Source organism: Monodelphis domestica, chromosome 1 (genome assembly GCF_027887165.1).
Source record: "Monodelphis domestica isolate mMonDom1 chromosome 1, mMonDom1.pri, whole genome shotgun sequence".
In the NCBI taxonomy this organism is placed as follows: domain Eukaryota; kingdom Metazoa; phylum Chordata; class Mammalia; order Didelphimorphia; family Didelphidae; genus Monodelphis; species Monodelphis domestica.
Window position 1 is genome coordinate 559,153,273 of NC_077227.1, and position 21,931 is coordinate 559,175,203.

Below are 21,931 nucleotides of genomic sequence, written 5' to 3' on the forward strand. Positions count from 1 at the left end.
AAATGTTAGCACTACAAAGAACTTTAGAAATAATGTTGGCAACTCCCCTTATTTTAAAGAGGCAAAACTTGAGTCCAAAGTGGTTAAGTGGCTTACTCATGGTCACAAAGTGAATTAGCCACTGAACCTAGACTGAAACCAGGACATCTGATATCTAAATTATTACTTCAAAACTACTCCTAAGAGACAATCATAACTGCTCTGCTTTCCATCATCAGAAGGTAAATCAGAAGATGGAATGGAATTATACATTAACATGCTTCAAAAGGCACCAGAGATGGTATTAAGGTAAAAAAAATATTACTTTTATAAACCCAAACTACTTTTGCATGTTTTAACTGATCATTCATTACAATGATTTTCATTCTTCAACTTGTTTCTCAGTTATCTGTTGCTTAGGGAAAAAATTCATGCCCTTCTCCTGTCTTGTATTTAATTTAACTAGAACATACACCCACCCACTGGAGCAGGAACTTTATCTGATTCTATATTTCATATGCAAAGTGCCAAGTGATTTTGACAATGTTCTTGCTGCTATTTTTGATGCAACAACTAAAAAACAATCTATAAAACATGGTTGGAACTTTCCTTTCATCAGAAAAAAAAATGGTTTTTAGATGATCAGTAGATGGCAAACTTGCTACACCTAAATGTTGAGTAATTTTGGCTCAGTGGAATCTATAAGCATGAGTTTTATAGCAAGTGATAAGGCATCTTTAAATTGACCTTATGTAGTTTGTTGTCAGATGGATTGTTTATATATGTTCTTAGAAATAGTAAGATAACAGTATCATCCTTTAAATATTCATTAAAAAGAAGAAAAATTCTTATGTGCAAAAATGCTATGTTCAAGTTTTTCTGTCATTTCAAATCAGGAGAGAACAAATTTAGTAATTTTTAATTTTTACTAATGGCATCTTCCTTCCTCATTGGACTAGGCATCTTATCTTGAGTGGATTTTTGCTATCTGTTGGAAACCACAGATATAGAGGTTCCATGACAAAGATAACTTTGAGTGAAATTTGTCTAGCAAAATGAGCCCAAAAAAGAAAGATATGATGTTTCTTGCCAGTAATCTCCAATGGTTGCCTTATTCACCAAGCAGTCTTCTTTTTAGTGGCTTAACAATTAAATATTAATAGTCAGAAAGGAAGAGAAAGAGACAAAAATAAATGAAATATCTAATAGAACAATACAAAATGGAAAGTTCTTGGAAAAGAAAATAAACAAGATTAAGAAAAATGATGCATATGCTGAAAGACTACATACTTTATATGTCCATAGGTAAAATTAGATAAAGAATTGTCCATGTCTGTGAACATTGTTTGACCAGTCTTTTTGTTTCAGTTTTTGTTAATATTGTAAAATGATTAATGGAAATATTACTGACTAGTCATGGTAGACATCTGTCACTATTTGCTGGGGTACCCTCAAAGTGCAAGGTTGGTTGGCATTTTTTGTAACTTCTATAAAACTGAGGCATCTAGAGACCATTGTGGCCCATTCTTAAACTTCCTTGTTATCAAATTCTGTTTTGTCCTTTCATTGTAAGCTGTTCAAGTTGTGAGGAATTAAACATGGATAGAGTGTCCTAAGTTCCTTTGTAATGGAGCAGTAGCCTGAAGAATGAATATGTGAGAATTTGATTTAAACACTGTGGGCAGTGTATGACAGAGGAAAGAACACTCAATATACATAGGAGTCATAGCAATGTAATTTGTATCCTAGACCCCAGGATTCTATTTTTCATGGTAAACTGAGGGGTGTGGATTGGAAAACCTAAAACACTCCTTTCAACTCTAAATCTATGATCTGATTATTCCTTCACTTTTATTTCTGTTTGTCACATACAAACACATGAAGGACCAATAGTTCAGTATTTCCGGAGGTGTTATAAATGAACAATGTAGTGTTCAATATTGTCAAGGATACAAAGAAGTAGGGCACATCATATTTTCCTGTCATCTTGTCAGAATATGTACACATGCTTTGAAAGTTAATTAGCAATATATAATAGAAATAACATTTAGAGACAATGGTACAGGTGATATTACAATTGACAAAGTAATTGCATAGAGTCATGTTGGCAAACCTATGGCATGCATGTTGTAGGGAGCTGCTTCCCTCCCCATCTCCACATGCACCTGAGGATATTTCTCACATGACCCAACCCTCTGCTCAGCAGCAATAGGAGCATTTCCTCCCTCCCCTGTCTGGGATAAGGTACAGAGCTCACATGTGCTTGAGGGTTGAAGTTTCAACACTTGGTCTTTAAAAGATTTGCCATGACTGGAATAGAGTATTTTAGGATTGAATAGGAAAGAGACATATTTTCAGGAGAAGTAGAACATGGCTCAATAAAGACTTAGTGGAGAAAGGAAAAAATGTTTTGATCTGGATTTGGGAGCATTGAAAGGAAAGAACATGCTAAACAAAGAGATTATAAGCCAAAATGAAACATGAAACAAAGGGGAAAAAATCTCATAGATATTTCAGGGTAATGTATGAATAATTATTTTTGGACCAAAGGATTTAAGAAAATTAATTGGGATGAGATTAAAATGATATATTAGGGATAAAGTTTGAAGAGTCTTGAATTATCAGATGATGATTTTCATGGAATTAGAGATTTGGAACTCAAAGGAACTTTGGGGTCATTTACTCTTATCCATAAATTTTGTTTATGAGCATTATTATTCAGTTTTTTTTAAATTGTGTCTAACTCTTCGTGACTCCATTTGGAGTTTTCTTGGCACAGATACTTTGTAGATTGCCATTTCCTTCTATACATTATTTTACAGATGAGGTTACTGAGGCAAACAAGATCAAGTGACTTTTGTAGGGTCATATAGCTAGTAAATATGAGACCAGGTTTTTGGAATGTAGAAAGATGTGTCTCCCTGAATCCAAGCCTGACAATCCTTCTAATGTACCAGCTAAACTGCCATATATAAAAATAATAAGATGGAAAGAAAGAATGTGATTTATCCAAGGCCAGATGGCTAGTAAATTAAAGAAATGAGATATGATCCCAGATTAATCATTAATTCACATTTCTTTCTATTGTACTGTATGCCAAAGGCAATAGAAAGACATTTATGTATAAATTTTAGTTATATGCCATCATGTAAGATGTTGTGATCAAAATATCCAAAGTGCCTTTATGTTCATTTCAAGTTAGATGTCGTGTTGTGTTTGAATCTAGGTGTGGTCATCACCATCTGGATCTGATACTTTTATTTTCAAGAATTATTACTAAAAACTGATTACAATGATTTAAGTTTACAGAGTATTTGTTTAATATCCATTCTTTCCTTGATGCTCATGATAACACTGTGGAGATTATACATGTGAAGTCCTATGTACACCAAAACAAACTCATCTAGAAATCATCAAACATTTATTAATGAATAAAAAAGCATTTGAGGTGATGGAGACTAAATAGCAAAACAAAAAATAATAAAATATAGAGTGATCCAGAGGAACTCGCTATTACCCCCTTCCTAAGAACATACACATATACCAACAAAGGTTTCAGCTTTTGTGCCCTGAAGGGCAGAAGCCCTACGTTCAAAAGACTCTATGGAGCCATACCATATAAACTATAGCTCAAAAATCCCCTTCATGGGATTCTTTTTGTGTGAGTCAGCTAAGGGGAACAATTACCTCAAGGCAAATACATTCCTAAAAGAATACAGGAGGAAGTATTGCAATATATTTTCAAAGCCACATTTAAAAAAAAAGAAAAAGAAAAAAACACAAACATTAATGAGGAGAATGAACAAGTACAGATACTGTGAATAATGGAGTCCATGTGCATGCAGGGCAATTTCCAGATCTAACACTACCAAGCTGTTCCTCATTGGTTGATATGTCTTGACTTCACATGATGCTTTTTCTGTTGTATGTACCTGTGCTAAATTCTTGCTTCATGCTTTTTGGCCCTATTTTCTGTTTCCTTCAAAAGGGGATAGTAAAATGCCTGAGTAAAGGACGTATATCATGTTTCTGAAAGAACTTGAACAAAGAGAATGAGAGAGAATGACTAAATTCAGCTTCTCCACGGTCTTCACTCCAAGTTTTACCTCCTGTCAACCACAGCTCCAGGCACCAAGCTGTGCTCTCTCTCTTTCTCTCTCTCTTTTTTACTGAAATGCTGTCAAAATAGAAAGTTGAGATCTGAGAAGCAATGTGTTTGAATTCCCTTCTCAAACTGCATGCAAGCATATGTCTCTTCTGGCCATATGTTTCTGCCCCAGCATAAAATGCTGGCTGTGGACCTTCCATTCTACTCCACCTTGTTGAACTCTGAATGAGGAGCAAGTATATCTTCTAAAGCTCAGAGATCCCATAAAAGTACTGTCACTGAACTGATGGCTAAAGCTAGTTGACTTTCAAGGTGTTTATTTTTAACTCTATTGTTAAAAATAGTGTTGCCCATTTTTCCGTTAGATAGAGTGCATATCTTGTTTGTATATATTTAAATACAGGTTATTTTGCCCATTCAATTGTGAGCATCTTATGGTCACTGACACTTTGCATATCCCCAAGAGGTAACACATTTTCTGCCATGTCCTGGGGATTAATGTCAATGAATGAATTGAGAAAAGACACCAAGGAAATATACAAAGTCAAGTCCATTTGCTTTGTCACTTTTCTTTTCACTACTAAGCCAATTTAGACCCTTTCATATGCAAATATGAACACTGGAAGTTTTATACCTCATGAGTTTATCAAGTGGATACATGTATTCAACTAATTAGAGTTCTCTAATCAATGTCCCACTTCTGAGAAAATTAAAACATTCCTTATTTCTGTAGGATATTTCTTTCCTTCTTTCTTTCTTCCTTTCTTTCTTTCTTTCTTTCTTTCTTTCTTTCTTTCTTTCTTTCTTTCTTTCTTTCTTTCTTTCTTTCTTTCTTTCTTTCTTTCTTTCTTTCTTCCTTCCTTTCTTCCTTCCTTTCTTCCTTCCTTTCTTCCTTCCTTCCTTTCTTTCTTTCTTTCTTTCTTTCTTTCTTTCTTTCTTTCTTTCTTTCTTTCTTTCTTTCTTTCTTTCTTTCTTTCTTTCTTTCTTTCTTTCTTTCTTTCTTTCTTTCTTTCTTTCTTTCTTTCTTTCTTTCTTTCTTTCTTCCTTTCTTTCTTTCTTTCTTTCTTTCTCTGGCCTCCAGCACTCAGGGGGAAATTTATATCCTTGAGTTTATATATTGACAAATCAAGGAGGTCAGAGGTCAATGAATTAGGCATGCAAATTAAAAAAATAGAAAGATAAATTAAAAATCACCACATAAAAGCTAAATTAAATTCCTAAAAATTAATTGAGAAATTAATAAATTAATAGAACTGAAAGTGAAAGAACTATTAAAATAATAACACTAGAAACTGGTACTTTAAAAAAACAAAATAAAATAGGTATAGTACTGGTTAATCTAATGAAAAAAGGAAAGAAGAAAACCAAATTAATAATATCAAAGATGAAAAAGGAGACCTTGGAGGCAGCTGGGTGGCTCAGTAGATTGAGAGCCAGGCCTAGAGACAGGAGGTTCTAGGTTAAAATCTGGCCTCAGACACTTCCTAGCTGTGTGACCCTGGGCAAGTTGCTTGACCCCCATTGCCTAGCCCTTACCACTCTTCTGCCTTGGAGCCAATACACAGTATTAACTCCAAGATGGAAGGTAAGGGTTTAAAAAAAAAAGGGAGACCTCATCTCTAATGAAGAAGACATTAAAGCAATCATTAAAAACTATTTTTTTATAATTATATGGCAATAAATATGGAAATCTAGATGATATGGATTAAAATTCACCAAAAATATAATATTGCATAGATTAACAGAAGAAATACAATACTTAAATAATCCCATATCACATAAAAGAAATTGAACAAGCCATCAAAGAACTTCCTGAGAAAAAATCCCCAGGGCCTGAGGGATTCACAAGAGAATTCTAGCATACATTCAAAGAACAACTAATCCGAATACTACATAAACTTTTTGACATAAAAAGCAAAGAAGGAACTCTTCCAAATTACTTTTATGAAACAAATATGGTACTCATTCCAAAACCAGGCAGATCAAAAATAGGGAAAGAAAAGTACAGACCACTCTCCTTAATGAACACTGATGCAAAAATGTTAAATAGGATACTAGCAAAAAGAATCCAGCAAGTGACCAAGAGGGATATTCATTATGATCAGGTGGGATTTATACCACTGTAAGGCAGAAATAAGGGGTTATAAAAAAGGTTGGACTGGATTATTTAAGAGTGTGGTCACCAGGAATTTAATTTATTCCAAAGAGATTTATTTACAATTTATTTATAAAATATAGAAAGAGTGCAATAAGAAAATCAGAGAGAGAATGAGGTAATCTCTCCTGAGGTTAGTTTTTTTCTGAAAATCCAGCAGTCAAGAGCTAGCTTTTCACTCATCACATGTCAGTTCAAAGGAAGATATCATAGAAGAGCCTCACCAGGAACAAGGTCTCAGGTTCAGCCTCTACTACAAAGAATGAAGAATTGTTTCTAGTCTCCACTTCCAAAGAATGAAGAACTATCCCTTACATAAAGTAACAGCTCTTTTTAAAGACACTTCTTTTGTGTCACTTCCTGTGTGTCTTCCCCTAATTTTACGTTTACCAATCACAGTTGAAGCTTTGCTTTAAGACTGCAGAGGGGCAGTTAGTTTAATTCTGATTCATCACCCAGTGTTCCACATGTGGGTCACAGACCTCCCACTTAATGATTAAGTAGGATGTTTATACTTTTGGTGATTAAATCTAAAAATAGGCAGGAGTTACAATTTTAATCTTCACAATCAGGGGAGAGTTCATTTTAATCTTCACACCAGGAATGCAAGGATGGTTTGTTATTAGGGAAATCATACATAATTGGCTATATCAACAATCAAACCAACAAAAATCACTTGATTATGTCAATAGGCACAGAAAACACCTTTGACAAAATACAACACTCATTCCTATTGAAAACACAAGAAAGTACAGGAATAGAAGGGCCTTTCCTAATAATAATGAATGGTATATAACTAAAACCATTAGTAAACATCATCTTCTATGGGGATCAATTAGAAGCCTTCCCAATAAGATCAGAAGTGAAACAAGGAAGCTCATTATCACCTCTATTATTTAATATTGTACTAGAAACAAAAGTAGTAGCAGTCAGAGAAGAAAAATAAATTGAAGGTATTCAAATAGGCAGTGAGGAGACTAAATTATCACTCTTTGAAGATGATATGATGGTCTACCTAAAGAATCCTAGAGAATCAACTAAAAAGCTAGTGGAAATAATCAACAACTTTAGCAATTTTGCAGGATACAAAATAAACCCACATAAATCATCAGCATTCCTATATATTTCCAACCATCTTAGTAACAAGAGTTATAAAAAGAAACCCCAATGAAAATCACTCTAGACAACATAAAATACTTCGGAATCTATCTGCCAAGACAAACACAGGAATTATATGAACACTACAAAACAGTTTCCACACAATTAAAAGTAAATCTAAACAATTGGAAAGACATTAATTACGCATGGGTAGGATGAGCTAACAAGATAAAAATGACAATCCTACACAAATTAATTCACTTTAGTGCCATACCTATCAAACTACCAAGAAACTTTTTTTACTAAAGTAGAAAAAAGCTATAACCAAGTTCATTTGGAAGAACAAACAATCAAGACTATCAAGGGAAATAGTGAAAAAAAATGTGGAGTGGAGCATAACATTACCAGATCTTAAACTGTACTATAAATCAGTGGTCATCAAAACAATATGGTACTGGTTAAGATATAGAAAAGAGGATCAAGGTAATACACTTGGGGTAAATGACCTCAGGAAGACAATGTATGATAAACTCAAAGAGTCCAGCTTTTGGGATAAAAATACACTGTTTGACAAAAACTGCTGGGAAAATTGAAAAACACTATGGGAGAGATTAGGTTTAGATCAACATCTCACACCCTATTCCAAGATAAATTCAGAATGGATGGATGACTTGAATATAAAGAAGGAAACTATAAGTAAATTAGATGAACACAAAATAGTATACTTGTCATATTTGGGAGAAAGGAAACTTTTTAAAACCAAGTGAGAATTAGAAAAAAATTACAGAATGTAAAATAAATAATTCTGATTACATTAAATTAAAAAATTTTGTACAAACAAGACCAATGCAACCAAAATTAGAAGAGAAGTGATGAATTGAGGAAAATATATAACAAAACATCTGACAAAGGTCTAATTACTCAAATATATAAGGAACTAAATCAGTTCGACAAAAAAATCAAGCCATTTCCCATATGATAAATGAGCAAAGGACATGAATAGGCAATTTTCAGATAAAGAAATCAAAACTATCAATAAGCACATGAAAAAGTGTTTTAAATCTCTTATAATTAGAGAAATGTAAATCAAAAGAACTCTGAGGTATCACCTCACAGCTAGCAGATTCACTAACATGACAACAAAGGAAAGTAATAAATATTGGAGGGACTGTGGCAAAATTGAGACATTAATGCATTGCTGTTGGAGTTTTGAATTGATCCAACCATTCTGGATGGCAATTTGCAGCTATGACCAAAGGGCTTTAAAAGACTGCCTGCCCTTTGATCCAGCCATACCACTGCTGTGTTTATACCCCTAAAGAGATTATAAGGAAAAAGACATGTACAAGAATATTTATAGCTGTGCTCTTTGTGGTGGCAAAAAAATGGAAAATGAAGAGATACCCTTCAATTTGGGGGGGGGATCTCTGAACAAATTGCGATATTTGTTGGTGATGGAATACTATTTTACTCAAAAAATAATGAACTGGTGGAATTCCATATGAACTGAAATTAACTCTAGGAATTGATTCAGAGTGAAAGGAACAGAACCAGGAGAACATTATACATAGGGACAGATACACTGTGGTACAAATGAATGTAATAGACTTCTTCACAAGCAGCAATGGAATGATCCTGGAAAATTCTGAGGGACTTATGAGAAAGAACAGTATCCACATTCAGAGGAAGAACTGTGGGAGTAGAAACACAGAAGAAAAACAACTGCTTGATCACATGGGTTGATGGGGATATGATTGGGATATAGACTCTAAACAATCACCCTAGTGGAATTATCAAAAAATATGGAAATAGGTCTTGATCAATTATACATATACAACATAGTGGAATTGTGTGTCGGCTATGGGATGGATGGAGGGGTGTGAGGAGAGGAGGGAAAGAACATGAATCATGTAACAATAGAAAATATTCTAAATCAACTGAATAATTTTTTCAATAGAAATAAAGCAAGCCATTCCCCAATTGATAAATGGGCAAAGGATATGAATAAGCAGCTTTCAGATAAAGAAATCAATGCTATCAATGAGCACATGAAAAAAGTATTCTGAATTTCACATAATAAGAGAAATGCAAAACAAAACAACTCTGAGGTACTATATTAAGCCTAGCAGATTGGCTAACTTGACAGCAAAACAAAGTAAGGAATGTTGGAGGAGATGTGGCAAAATTGGGACATTAATGCATTGCTCGTGGAATTGTGAATTGATCCAACCATTCTGGATGGCAATTTGGAACTATGCCCAAAGGACACTAAAAGACTGTCTGCCCTTTAATCCAACCATACCACTGCTAGGTTTATATCCCAAAGAGATAATAAGGAAAAAGGCTTGTCCAAAAATATTCATAGCCTTGCTCTTTGTGGTAGCAAAAAATTAGAAAATGAGCGGATGCCCTTCAATTGGGGAATATCTGAATACATTGTGGTATCTGTTGGTAATGGAATACTATTGTGCTCAAAGACATAATGAACTGGAGGAATTCCATGTGAACTGGAATGACCTGCAGGAATTGATGGAAAGTGAAAGGAGTAGAACCCTTAGAACCTTTTACATAGAGACGGATACACTGTGGCACAATCAAATGTAATGTACTTCTTTACTAACAGCAATTCAATAATCTAGGACAATTTGAGGGACTTATGAGAAAGAACACTACCCACATCCAAAGAAAAAAACTGTGTGAGTAGAAACACAGAAGAAAAAGAACTATTGATCACATAGGTCAATGGAGATATAATTGGGAATGTAGACTCTAAAAAAATCACCCTAATGCAAATATTAATAATATGGAAATAGGTCTTGATCAATGACACATGTAAAACCCACTGAAACTGTTCTTTGGCTACAGGAGGGGAATGAGAGGAGGGGAGGGAAAGAACATAAATCATGTAACAATGTAAAAATATTCTAAATCAATTAATTAAATAAAAATATTCAATTTAAAAAATCCCTGGGACATAAAAAAGGACACACTCCAAGACGTGGTGCATGAGGTAAACTTTGAATAAAGCTGAAGATTCCAAAAGTTAGCTATTAGGAATGAGTGCATTCCACTTATGAAGGGAAGACTATTTGAAAGTTTCAACTAGAAAGCAGAATGCCAAGTTTTGAATATTGAAATTAGATCAGTTTGCTATTTTATCATTTAAAGTAAGTAAATAAGTCTTGCCTAAAAAACACTGACTTCAAATTCGAAGCATTTTTACTGGCTGTCTCACATACTAGTACCTGGAATTCTTTCTTTCTTCACCTCAATCTCCTGATTTCCCTGACTTCTTTCAGGTCTCAGTAAAAATTCTACCTTCTTTAGAAGCTTTTATCAACCCTTCCCCTGCCTTACTGCTAGTGTCTTCTTTTGAAGATTTTCTCTAATCTCTGATGATCTTCTTGAGAATGGGGGCTCCTCTTTTGCATTTCTTTTGACCCACTATACTTGGCTCACAATAGGTACTTAATAAATGCTTCATGATTTGGCTTGACTATATAGAGCAGTGATGGCAAACCTATGGAAAGGATGCCAAAGAGAGCATGCAGACTTTTTGTGGGCACATGAGTTACCTTCCCCAAACCCAGAGTTTATTACCAGAAAGGAAGAGGGACTCTTACCTCTTCCCTTCCCCCTTCTTCACTGTGCCTGACATCATTTTTTTTACATCACCTAACCCTCTGCCCAGTAGACCAATGGGAGTGCATAGGTAGTAAAATGGGCAGTTCACAGGTAGTAGAGCTGGAAGGGGGCAAAGTACTTGGACCACTCTCCTCCCCCTTGTTACATTTGCTGAGAAGATTCCTCACTTCATCCACCACTCCATTCAGCAGGCCAATGGGAGGACTTTATCCCTCCCCTGTGTGCAGTAAGCACTTGGTGGGGGTAGGAGGGCATAGCATGTGGTCTTGCAAATGGGGCATAGCACATAGTCTCTAAAAGGTTCACCATCACTGATATAGCATATGAAGGAGAATAATGGGAAACATAACTTGCAAGAGAGGGCAAAATGAAAAGTTTAAAATGTTGAGTTCATTTTTTTATTTATCTAAGAGGAAATGACCAGCTACTGAAAATTCTTTAACAGGATCATTACATGGTGTGATATAAACTGTATTTTAGGAAGAATATTTTGATAGTTCTATAGTAAATGTATTGGAGGATCCAAAAAAAGGAAGTTCATTTAGGAAGATGTAGCAATAGTTCAGACAAGAAGTGATGAGAACTCTAATTTAGGTTCATTCAACTAGAATAGAAAGAAGAGGCCTACTGAAAAATATATTTTTATGGATAGCATCATAAAAATTTGGCAATTTATTGATCAAATATTCAGAAAGTCCATTAGATGTAGTAATTAATGTATGATTGCTTAAGTTCTGAGAGAACAGTGTAATGATTAAGTGAAGGAAGAAATTAGTAAGATTTCAAAAGAAAAAAGTCATAAAGTAGTAAATGGAAAAAATGGAAGCAAGAAGTAGAGATAACTTTTTTTTTCTAGAAGGTTTGCTATGAAAAGGATTAGCAAAGTAGGATAATAGTTTGGGGAGATGGTAGGATCCAAAAAATATTTTTCTAAGGATGTGGAAGCCCTGATCCTATTTTCAGATACTAGTGTAGTTACCAATAACATGAGAGAAAATTAGATAGAGAAGAAGCAATTTGCTAATTCTAGAAGAATTGAGAAGAGATGAGATTTGGGAAACAAGAAGAGAAATCTGCTTTGGTAAAAGGAAGGACTACATTATTATCAGGGAGAAGGATAGATAATATGGCCTTGAGGTTCCTTCAGACTTTTAAGTCTGTGATACAATGTTGAATTTCCCTATTTTTGAGTGGGTCCACATAGAGCCCCTGTCCTCATTTTGGGATGGCATAATATTAGTCATAGTCATATTATACCTTGTTAAAAGTCTTTCATGTATGTTTAAACAGTGTATAAAGAAAAGGTATTTGAAAGTCTGAACATCCAAGAAGTGCCCCTTCAGTGGGAATTAATTACAAAGCAGTGGAACTTACTGGAATTATGACAGTACACAATGGAGTCATACAAAAAGGGGGCTGACAACTAGAAAGGGAGAAGAAAGAACTGGAATGTGATATATGATCCCAATTTAAATTGTTGTCACATCTTTCTAATCACAGCTGAAAGATGATCACAGCTTGAATTTCCCTGTAGACAATCTTAAGTTTACTATAGAAAGCTTTCTTGGGAGATAATAGGGAAGATGAGGAAGTTTAGGGAAAGTGAAAAAGAGAAGTGAAATGAATACACTTCTCTTTTCTATTTTGAATTATCACATAATGCTTCTAAGTGCCTTACATAACTGGTAGAGATCCAAAACTTTCTTTAAGATATCTGTTTCTGAAATGTGATTGGTGGCCACAGAAATTCCTGATGACTATCTGCTGAATTAGAGAGAGGTTGCATTCTACTATCAGAGGATCCAAAAGCAAAATTCAGATTCTTGAAGTCTCCCAACTTCTACATTTAAAAGCAAAAATGCACCCTGTTCCAACCATTTTTACTTGGAGCCAGTAACTGAATACACTCAATTGGATTTTTTAAAATAGCAACCAGGTGTCCTATAAGTGCAAAGCACCAAAGAGTTGAGTAAGACTTCATGTATGATATCATGGTGTTTTTAGTCTATTAAAGGATATTATACATAAATATCATAATACTATTAAAATAATCTCCTTCAAAAATTGAGTTTCCAAAATAGGATTCAATCTTGAATCAGATGGGGAGGCACAAATAACTCTGACTTATGTATCCATCCAGGATATTTTCTAGGGACTTAAAAATTTTCTCAGTTCTTGGATTTCATATATATTGGTAAAAATGAATCAATGGACATGGAACCTGCCTGGGGTTCTGATACAGCACATCCATGGAGTGTGTTATGCATACATAGACTTTTCAATACTGATTGGTTGAAATTTTCTGCTATTTGCTCTTATCTATTCTCTCTTGGTCTTTCTTAAAACCACTCTTCTTTTTTTATATATTAAGTCCAAAATGTGTTCCCAATCCACATAAACAATACCTAAATCATTGAAAAATGCTAGGATACAGTCATAATCAATGAATTTTATAAATACACAAAGCAAGCAAATTCATTTTCAAGATATCAGGAGATATTTTAAATCACCCTAAAATAGTGTCAAATATGTTCACATTGTATAAAGAGACATCTCTCAAGTAAAGTTAAAATAAAATCCTTATCTTTTAATCTTAGATTGATTTTAATAGGTCATCTCTATTAAAAGGAGAATTTTAGAGAAGTTGTATTGAAAAGAAGGAAAGACACAAAGTACAATTAAAAAAGTTTAATGGTTACTTATAGCTAGAGGGATTAGGGAGGATTACTCAGATAAGACTGTCAGTTTAGCTTTCAATAATGTATAGTAATCTGAAAGGTAAAGCAAAGGGCAGTTAGATTATACCATGGCTAGAATGCCAGACCTGCAAACAGGAAGACTCATCTTCCTGAGTTCAACTCTGGCCTAAAAACTTACTAACATTGTGGCCCAGGGCAAGTCATTCACTTTTGTTTGCCAAAATTTCCTTATCTATAAAATGAATTTGGAGAAGGAAATGTATAGCCACTCCTATATCTTTGTCCAGAAAATCCCAAATGAGGTAAAAAAAAAGTGTCAGACACTACTGAAAATGACCAAACAATAATTATCTTCATAATATTGTGGTTACTGAGTATGATGTTCTTCTGGTTTTGCTCACTTTTCATGAATTCAGAGAAGTCGTCCCAGGTTTTTCTGACAGCATTATGCTCATTTCTTATAGCATGATTGTATTCCACCAAAACTATAAACCATATCCAGTTCAACCATTCCTCAAGAGATGGCCATTCTCTTCATTTCCAATTCTTTGCTATCACCAAAAGAGCTGCTATAAAGATTTTTGTACAAGTGGGTTTGTTTTCCTTTACTTTGATCTCTTTTTAGTACAGTACTTATATAATATATATTATATAATATGTGTATTATATAATAACATATAATATTGCTGAGTCAAAGAGCATGGTGCACAGTTTTAGAGCCTTTTGTGTTTAGTTCCAAATTGTTTTCCAGAATGATTGTACAAGTTCACAATTCAACTAGTAATGCATTTGGGCTGAAAATTTTCTACATCTTCTCCAACTGTTGTCATTTTCCTTTGTTATAATAGTCAATCTGGAAAGTGAGATGAGATTTCAAAGTTGTTTTAATTGGCATTTCTGAAATTAGTAGTGATTTAATATGTTTTCATGTTGCTATTGATAGATTTGATTTCTTCATTTAAAAACTGCCTGTTCATACCTTTGACCATTTATCAACTGGGTAATGGCTTTTATTTTTTTGTTATTTTTGCTTAGTTCCCTATATATTTAAGAAATAGAATCATTCTAAGAGAAATATACTGTAACCCCCCCCCACACACACACACAAACATTTACTGTTTTTCTTATAATTTTGGTTGCATTATTTTTGTTTTGGAAAAGATTTCTTTTTAATTTAACTTAATCCAAATTATCTGTTTTATTGCCTGTGATTCTTGCTACCTTATTTGCTCATAAACTTTCCCCTTATAATCCTTTTGACTTTTAAAGGTATAAAGAGTGAAATATTATTCTATCACTAGTTTCTGCCTATTTTCTAGTTTTCCCAACAATTTCTGCCAAATGATTTTTACTCCCAAACTTTAGATCTCTTGCTTTATAAAATACAAGATTACTCTTATTATTTACTATTACTATATACCAAATCTATTGCCTTGTAACAGCACTTTATTTCTTAACCAATACTAGACTATTCAGATGATTGCTTCTTTGTAATACATATTGAAATCTGGAACTGTGAAGCTTTCTTCCTTGCTATTTTTTGATGATTCCGTAGATATTCTTGACTTTTTATCTTCATATAAATTGTTATAATTTTATGGCTATATAAAATGATTCTTCCATACTTTAATTGGTATAATCAATAAGTAAATTAATTTAGGTTTATCTTTTTTATTATATTAGCTCAGTCAACCAATTTTGGTATTTATCCAGTTGTTGAGTTGCTTTATTTTTGTGAAATCTGTTGTGTAACTGCATTCACATAATTTCTGGGATAATCTTGGCAGGTGATTCCCTACTATTTTATATTGGATAAAGTTATTTTAGTATTTAATTTCTTGTATTGATCTGAGAAGTTTAATGTTTTTTTGTAAATATTTAACCATTTCTCTTACATTGCCAACTTTACTGGCATATTATGGGATAAAATACTTCATAATAAATTTAATTTCATCTTTATTAGCAGTGAATTCACCCTTTCCATTTTTGATAGTAGGAATTTTATTATCTTTTTAAATCTAATTAACATGTGATTTATCTCCCCAACCCCAAAAACCAGATTCTAGTTTTATGTGTAGTTCAATATATATATTTTTGCCTCCAATTTATTTAAAACCTTCTTTGATTTTCAAGATTTCCATTTTTGGTTTTGTTCAGTTTTTTATTTGTTTTTAGTTATATGCCCAATTAATTTATCTATTTTTCTCAGTTTTATTGATGAATGTTTTTAAAACTATAAATTTTCCTTAACTACTTCTTTCATTACCGACATACATTTTGGAATGTAGGTTCTTTGTCATTCTCTTTGTGGTTAATTTTTTGGCCCACAGCCTTTTATGAAATTTAGAGTTTTTTTATTACATTATTGTCAGAAAAAGTGTATTTAATATTTCTGATTTTCTGCATTTGGTAGTGAATCTTTTCTGCCCCAATACATGGTTACCTTTTTAGAATATTCCATGTATGTCTGAGAAAAACTTGATAAAAACTAAAAGAAATATTTTGGGAAATTTCTCTGACAAAAGCTTCATTTGTTAAATATATAGATAATTTAGTAAAATTTATAAAATTAATATTTTTGACAATCAATCAAAGGATATGAACAGGCAACTCTCAGATGGAATTAAAATTATCTTTAATCAGATGAAAAAATTCTCCAAATTGCTATTAATTAAAGAAATGAAAATTAAAACAACCGAGGTATCACCTCACACCTTTGAGACTAGCTAACATGAAAAAAGGAAAATGATGGATTTTGGAATGAATGTGATGAAATTTGAAATCTAATACATTGTTTCTGGATCTGAGAAATGATACAACCATTCTGGAGAGCAATTCAGAAGCATGCCCAAAAGGCTATCAAACTGTACTGCTACTTTGATCTATATACTAAAGAGATCAAAGATGGGGGAGAGGACCAACTTGTACAAATATTTATAGCAACTCTTTTTGTGTAGCAAAGACATGAAAATAAAAGGAATACCCATCAATTAGGGGATGGGTGAACAAAGTGTAGTATATGATCCTAATGGATCATAAGAAATATCAAAAAAGGTGATCACAACAAAACCTGAAAAGACCTTCATAAAATAATACAAAGTGAAGTGAGCAGAACCAGAAGAACCTTGTACATGATAGCAAGAGTGTACAATAATCAAATGAGAATGACTTAACTATTATCAAAATATAAGGATATAGGACAACTCCAAAGGACTCATAAAGACGCTATTTAGTATCATAGAAGGAAATGACAAAATCAGAATGCAGATTGAAGCCAGCCATTTTTCAATTTCTTTCTTTTATGAATTTCTTCTAATATAAATAATGTTTCCTTTAAAACATAATGAACATGGAAGTATGCAAGTATGCATTGTATATTGCATTAGCAACATATATATATATCATTAGCTGCTCCCTTTAGAAAGGTGGAGTGTTGAGAGTGAAAGAATGCAAAATTTTAGAAAAGGATTATTGAAGATTGTGCCTATATGCAATTTGGAAACAAAAACTAAAATCTTCACAAAAAAACAAGTTTTACATAGACAAAAACAGAAAAAAAATATGCACACACATATATACACTATTAGGATTAAATAGATTTGGGATTTAGTAAGCTAAGGACAAAGTGAAGAAACTGTCAGACCACATTGTCTTAAGCTCAGCTTGGAATCTTGGACAAAGTTTCTATAGAGTTCTGAGGAGTTGGTGTTGTAGAATTTCAACTGTCAACTGTCACTCCTGACTTTGTATATGGTTTGAAGGAATCTGGAAAAACTAAGCTCTCTAAGAAAATCTGGAAACCTGAGTGGCAGTTTGGAGAAGGGAAAAGTTGGAGAGTTGGGAATAAGTGGAGAAGACCAACAGAAAAGAAGAAAGTAAAGGGCTGGTTTTTCCCTGTGGCTATAGAGTGGCTAGGGCAAGAAGCCTGCTAGGCTTTGCGGCCTACCAAGCTAAGAAATCTGACTAGGCCCAGAAGCTAATTGGACCCAGAAAAAAATTGACAGTTGGAGGAGGGAACTGAAACTACCAGGAGACAATAATTTTAAGACATATAAGGATTTTAACAAATTAGCCTAGAATTATTTAGTATAGATTTGGGGCTTTAGTGGTATATTTAAGGAGATCATAGAAGGCCTTGGAAGCTAAGAAGAAAAAACTCCATGAGGGGTCTTAGTTTAGAAATTGGGATAAATTAGAACACCTTAGATTTAGAGATCCTATCCTCAACCTTGTTTTCTATCCTTACCTATCCTTAACTCTTTTAAACCTTATTAAAAAGAGGGGGTTTTGCTTTTACAATCTGTCTCCTAAGAGTGTTACTTGGTAATTTTTTTTTTTAGCTTTTAAAACATTATTTTACTTGGTCATTTTCATACATTTTTCATTGGAAACAGATCATTTTCTTTTCCTCCCCCCCAAACCTCCTCCACCCCTTCCCTAGCCGACATGCGATTCGTCTGGGTATCACATGTGTCCTTGCTCTGAACCCATTTCCTTGTTGTTGGTATTTGCATTAGGGTGCTCATTTAGCGTCTCTCCTCAATCATGTCCCCTCAACCTCTGTAGTAAGGTAGTTGCTTTTCCTCGGTGTTTTTACTCCCTCAGTGTGTCCTCTGCTTGAGCATAATTTTTTTTTTTCTCGTAGATCTCTGCAGGTTGTTCAGGGAAATTGTAAAGCCATTACTGGAGAAGTCCATTATGTTCTCTTGTACCACAATGTGTCAGTCTCTGTGTACAATGTTCTCTTGGTTCTGCTCCTCTCACTCTGCATCACTTCCTGGAGGTCGTTCCAGTCACCATGGAATTCTTCCACTTTATTATTCTTTTTAGCACAATAGTATTCCATCACCAACATATACCACAATTTGCTCAGCCATTCTCCAATTGAATGGCATCCCCGCATTTTCCAATTTTTGGCCACCACAAAGAGTGCAGCTATGAATATTCTTGTACAGGTCTTTTTCCTTATTATCTCTTTAGGGGTACAAACCCAGCAGTGCTGTGATTGGATCAAAGGGCAGATAGTCTTTTATGGCCCTTAGGGCATAGTTCCAAATTGCCCTCCAGAATTGTTAGATCAATTCACAAGTCCACCAGCAATGCATTAATGTCCCTACTTTGCCACATCCCCTCCAGAATTCATTGCTTTCCTTTGCTGTCATGTTGAACAATCTGCTAGGTGGGAGGTGATACCTCAAAGTTGTTTTGATTTGCATCTCTCTGATTATAAGAGATCTAGAACACTTTTTCATGTGCTTATTAGTAGTCTTGATTTCTTTAACTGAAAATTGCCTATTCATGTCCCTTGCCCATTTTTCAATTGGAGAATGGCTTGATTTTTTGTACAAATGGTTTAGCTCTTTATAGATTTGAATAATTAGACCTTTGTCAGAGGTTTTAATGAAGAATTTCTTAATTTGTTGCTTTCCTTCTAATTTTAGTTACATTGGTTTTGTTTGTACAAAACCTTTTTAATTTGATGTAGTCAAAATTATTTATTTTGCATTTTGTGACTCTTTCTAAGTCTTGCTTGGTTTTAAAATATTTTCCTTCCCAAAGGTCTGACATGTATACTATTCTGTGTTCACCTAATTTACTTATAGTTTCCTTCTGTATATTCAAGTCATTCACCCATTCTGAGTTTATGTTGGTGTAGGGTGTGAGGTGTTGATCCAAACCTAATCTCTCCCACACTGTCATCCAGTTTTCCCAGCAGTTTTTATCAAATACTGGGTTTTTGTCCCAAAAGCTGGGGTCTTTGGGTTTGTCAAAGACTGTCTTACTGAGGTCATTTACCCCAAGTCTATTCCACTGATCCTCCTTTCTGGCTCTTAGCCAGTACCAAATTGTTTTGATAACCGCTGCTTTGTAATATAGTTTGAGATCTGGGACTGCAAGGCCACCTTCATTTCTATTTTTTTCATTATTTCCCTGCATATCCTTGATCCTTTATTCTTCCAAATGAACTTAGTTGTGGTTTTTTTCTAATTCAGTAAAGAAGTTTTTTTGGTAGTTCAATGGGTATGGCACTAAATAAGTAAATTAATTTGGGTAGGATGGTCATTTTTATTATGTTAGCTCATCCCACCCATGAGCAATCAATGTTTTTCCAATTGTTTAGATCTAGTTTTAATTGTGTGGAGAGTATTTTATAGTTGTGTTCATATAGTTCCTGTGTTAGTCTCGGAAGATAGATTCCCAAGTATTTTATATTGTCTCAGGTGACTTTAAATGGAATTTCTCTTTCTGATTCTTGTTGCTGAACTGGGTTGGAGATATATAGAAATGCTGATGACTTATCTGGGTTTATTTTGTTTCCTGCAATTTTGCTAAAGTTGTTGATTACTTCGATTAGCTTTTTGGTAGATTCCCTAGGATTCTTTAAGTGAATCATCATATCTTCTGCAAAGAGTGACAGCTTGGTCTCCTCATTGCCAATTTTAATACCTTCAATTTCTTTTTCTTCTCTAATTGCTACTGCTAGTGTTTCTAGTACAATGTTAAATAATAAAGGTGATAATGGGCATCCTTGTTTGACTCCTGTTCTTATTGGGAAGGCTTTGAGTTTATCCCCATTACAGATGATATTAGCTGATGGTTTTAGGTATATACTGTTTATTATTTTTAGGAAAGGCCCTTCTGTTCCTATACTTTCTAGTGTTTTCAATAGGATTGTGTGTTGTATTTTGTCAAAGGTTTTTCTGCATCTATTGAGACAATCATGTGATTTTTGTCGTTTTGCTTGTTTATATGTTCAAATATATGGATGGTTTTCCTAATATTGAAAGATCCTTGCATTCCTGGTATAAATCCTACTTGATCATGGTGAATGACTCTTCTGATCACTTGCTGGAGTCTTTTTGCTAGTATCCTATTTCAGATTTTTGCGTCAATAGTCATTAGGGAGATTGGCCTATAGTTTTCTTTCTCTGTTTTTAACCTGCCTGGCTTTGGGATCAGTACCATGTTTTATCGTAAAAAGAATTTAGTAGAACCCCTTCTTGGCTTATTCTGTCAAATAGTTTGTTTAATATTGGGGTTAGCTGTTCTTTGAATGTTTGATAGAATTCATTTGTGAATCCTTCTGGACATGGGGATTTTTTCTTAAGGAATTCTTTGATGGCTTGTTGAATTTCTTTTTCTGATATGGGGTTGTTTAGGTAATTTATTTCTTCTTCTTTTAGTCTAGGCAATTTATATTTTTGTAAGTATTCATCATTTTATCACTTAGATTGCCATATCTTTTGCCATATAATTGGGCATAGTAGTTTTTAATGATTGCTTTGATTTCCTCTTCATTAGAGGTGAGGTCTCCCTTTTCATCTTGGATACTGTCAATTTGGTTTTTTTCTTTCCTTTTTTTAATTAGACTGACTAGTACTTTGTCAATTTTGTTTGCTTTTTCAAAGTACCAGCTTCTAATCTTATTTATTAAATCAATAGTTCTTTGACTTTCAATTTTATTAATTTCTCCTTTGATTTTTAGGATCTCTAATTTAGTCTTCATCTAAGGGTTTTTAATTTGTTTACTTTCTAGTTTTCTAATTTGCATGCCCAATTCATTGACCTCTGCCCTTCTTAATTTATTTATATATGAATTTAAGGATATAAATTTCCCCCTGAGTACTGCTTTGGCTGCATCCCATAGGTTTTGAAAGGATGTCTCACCATTGTCATTTTCTTCAATGAAGTTATTAATTGTTTCTACAAGTTGTTCTTTAACTAGCTGGTTTTGGAGAATCATATTGTTTAATTTCCAATTAATTTTTGATTTATCTCTCTATGTACCCTTACTAATTATTATTTTTAATGCATTGTGGTCTGAGAAGTTTGCATTTATTATTTCTGCCCTTTTGCACTTGTTTGCAATGATTTTGTGCCCTAGTACATGGTCAATTTTTGTGAATGTATCATGTACTGCTGAAAAGAAGGTGTATTCCTTTTTGTCCCTATTTATTTTTCTCCACATGTCTACTAACTAATTTTTCTAAGATTTCATTTGCTTCTCTCACCTCTTTCCTATTTATTTTTTGACTTGATTTATCTAGTTCGGATAGGGAAAGGTTCAGATTTCTGACTAGTATAGTTTTTCTATCTATTTCATCCTTGAGCTCCTCTAGTTTCTCTTTTAAAAATTTGGATGCTCTACCATTTGGTGCATATATATTGAGTACAGATATTTCCTGGTTGTCTATACTGCCTTTTATCAGGATGTAATTACCTTCCCTATCTCTTTTAACTATATTT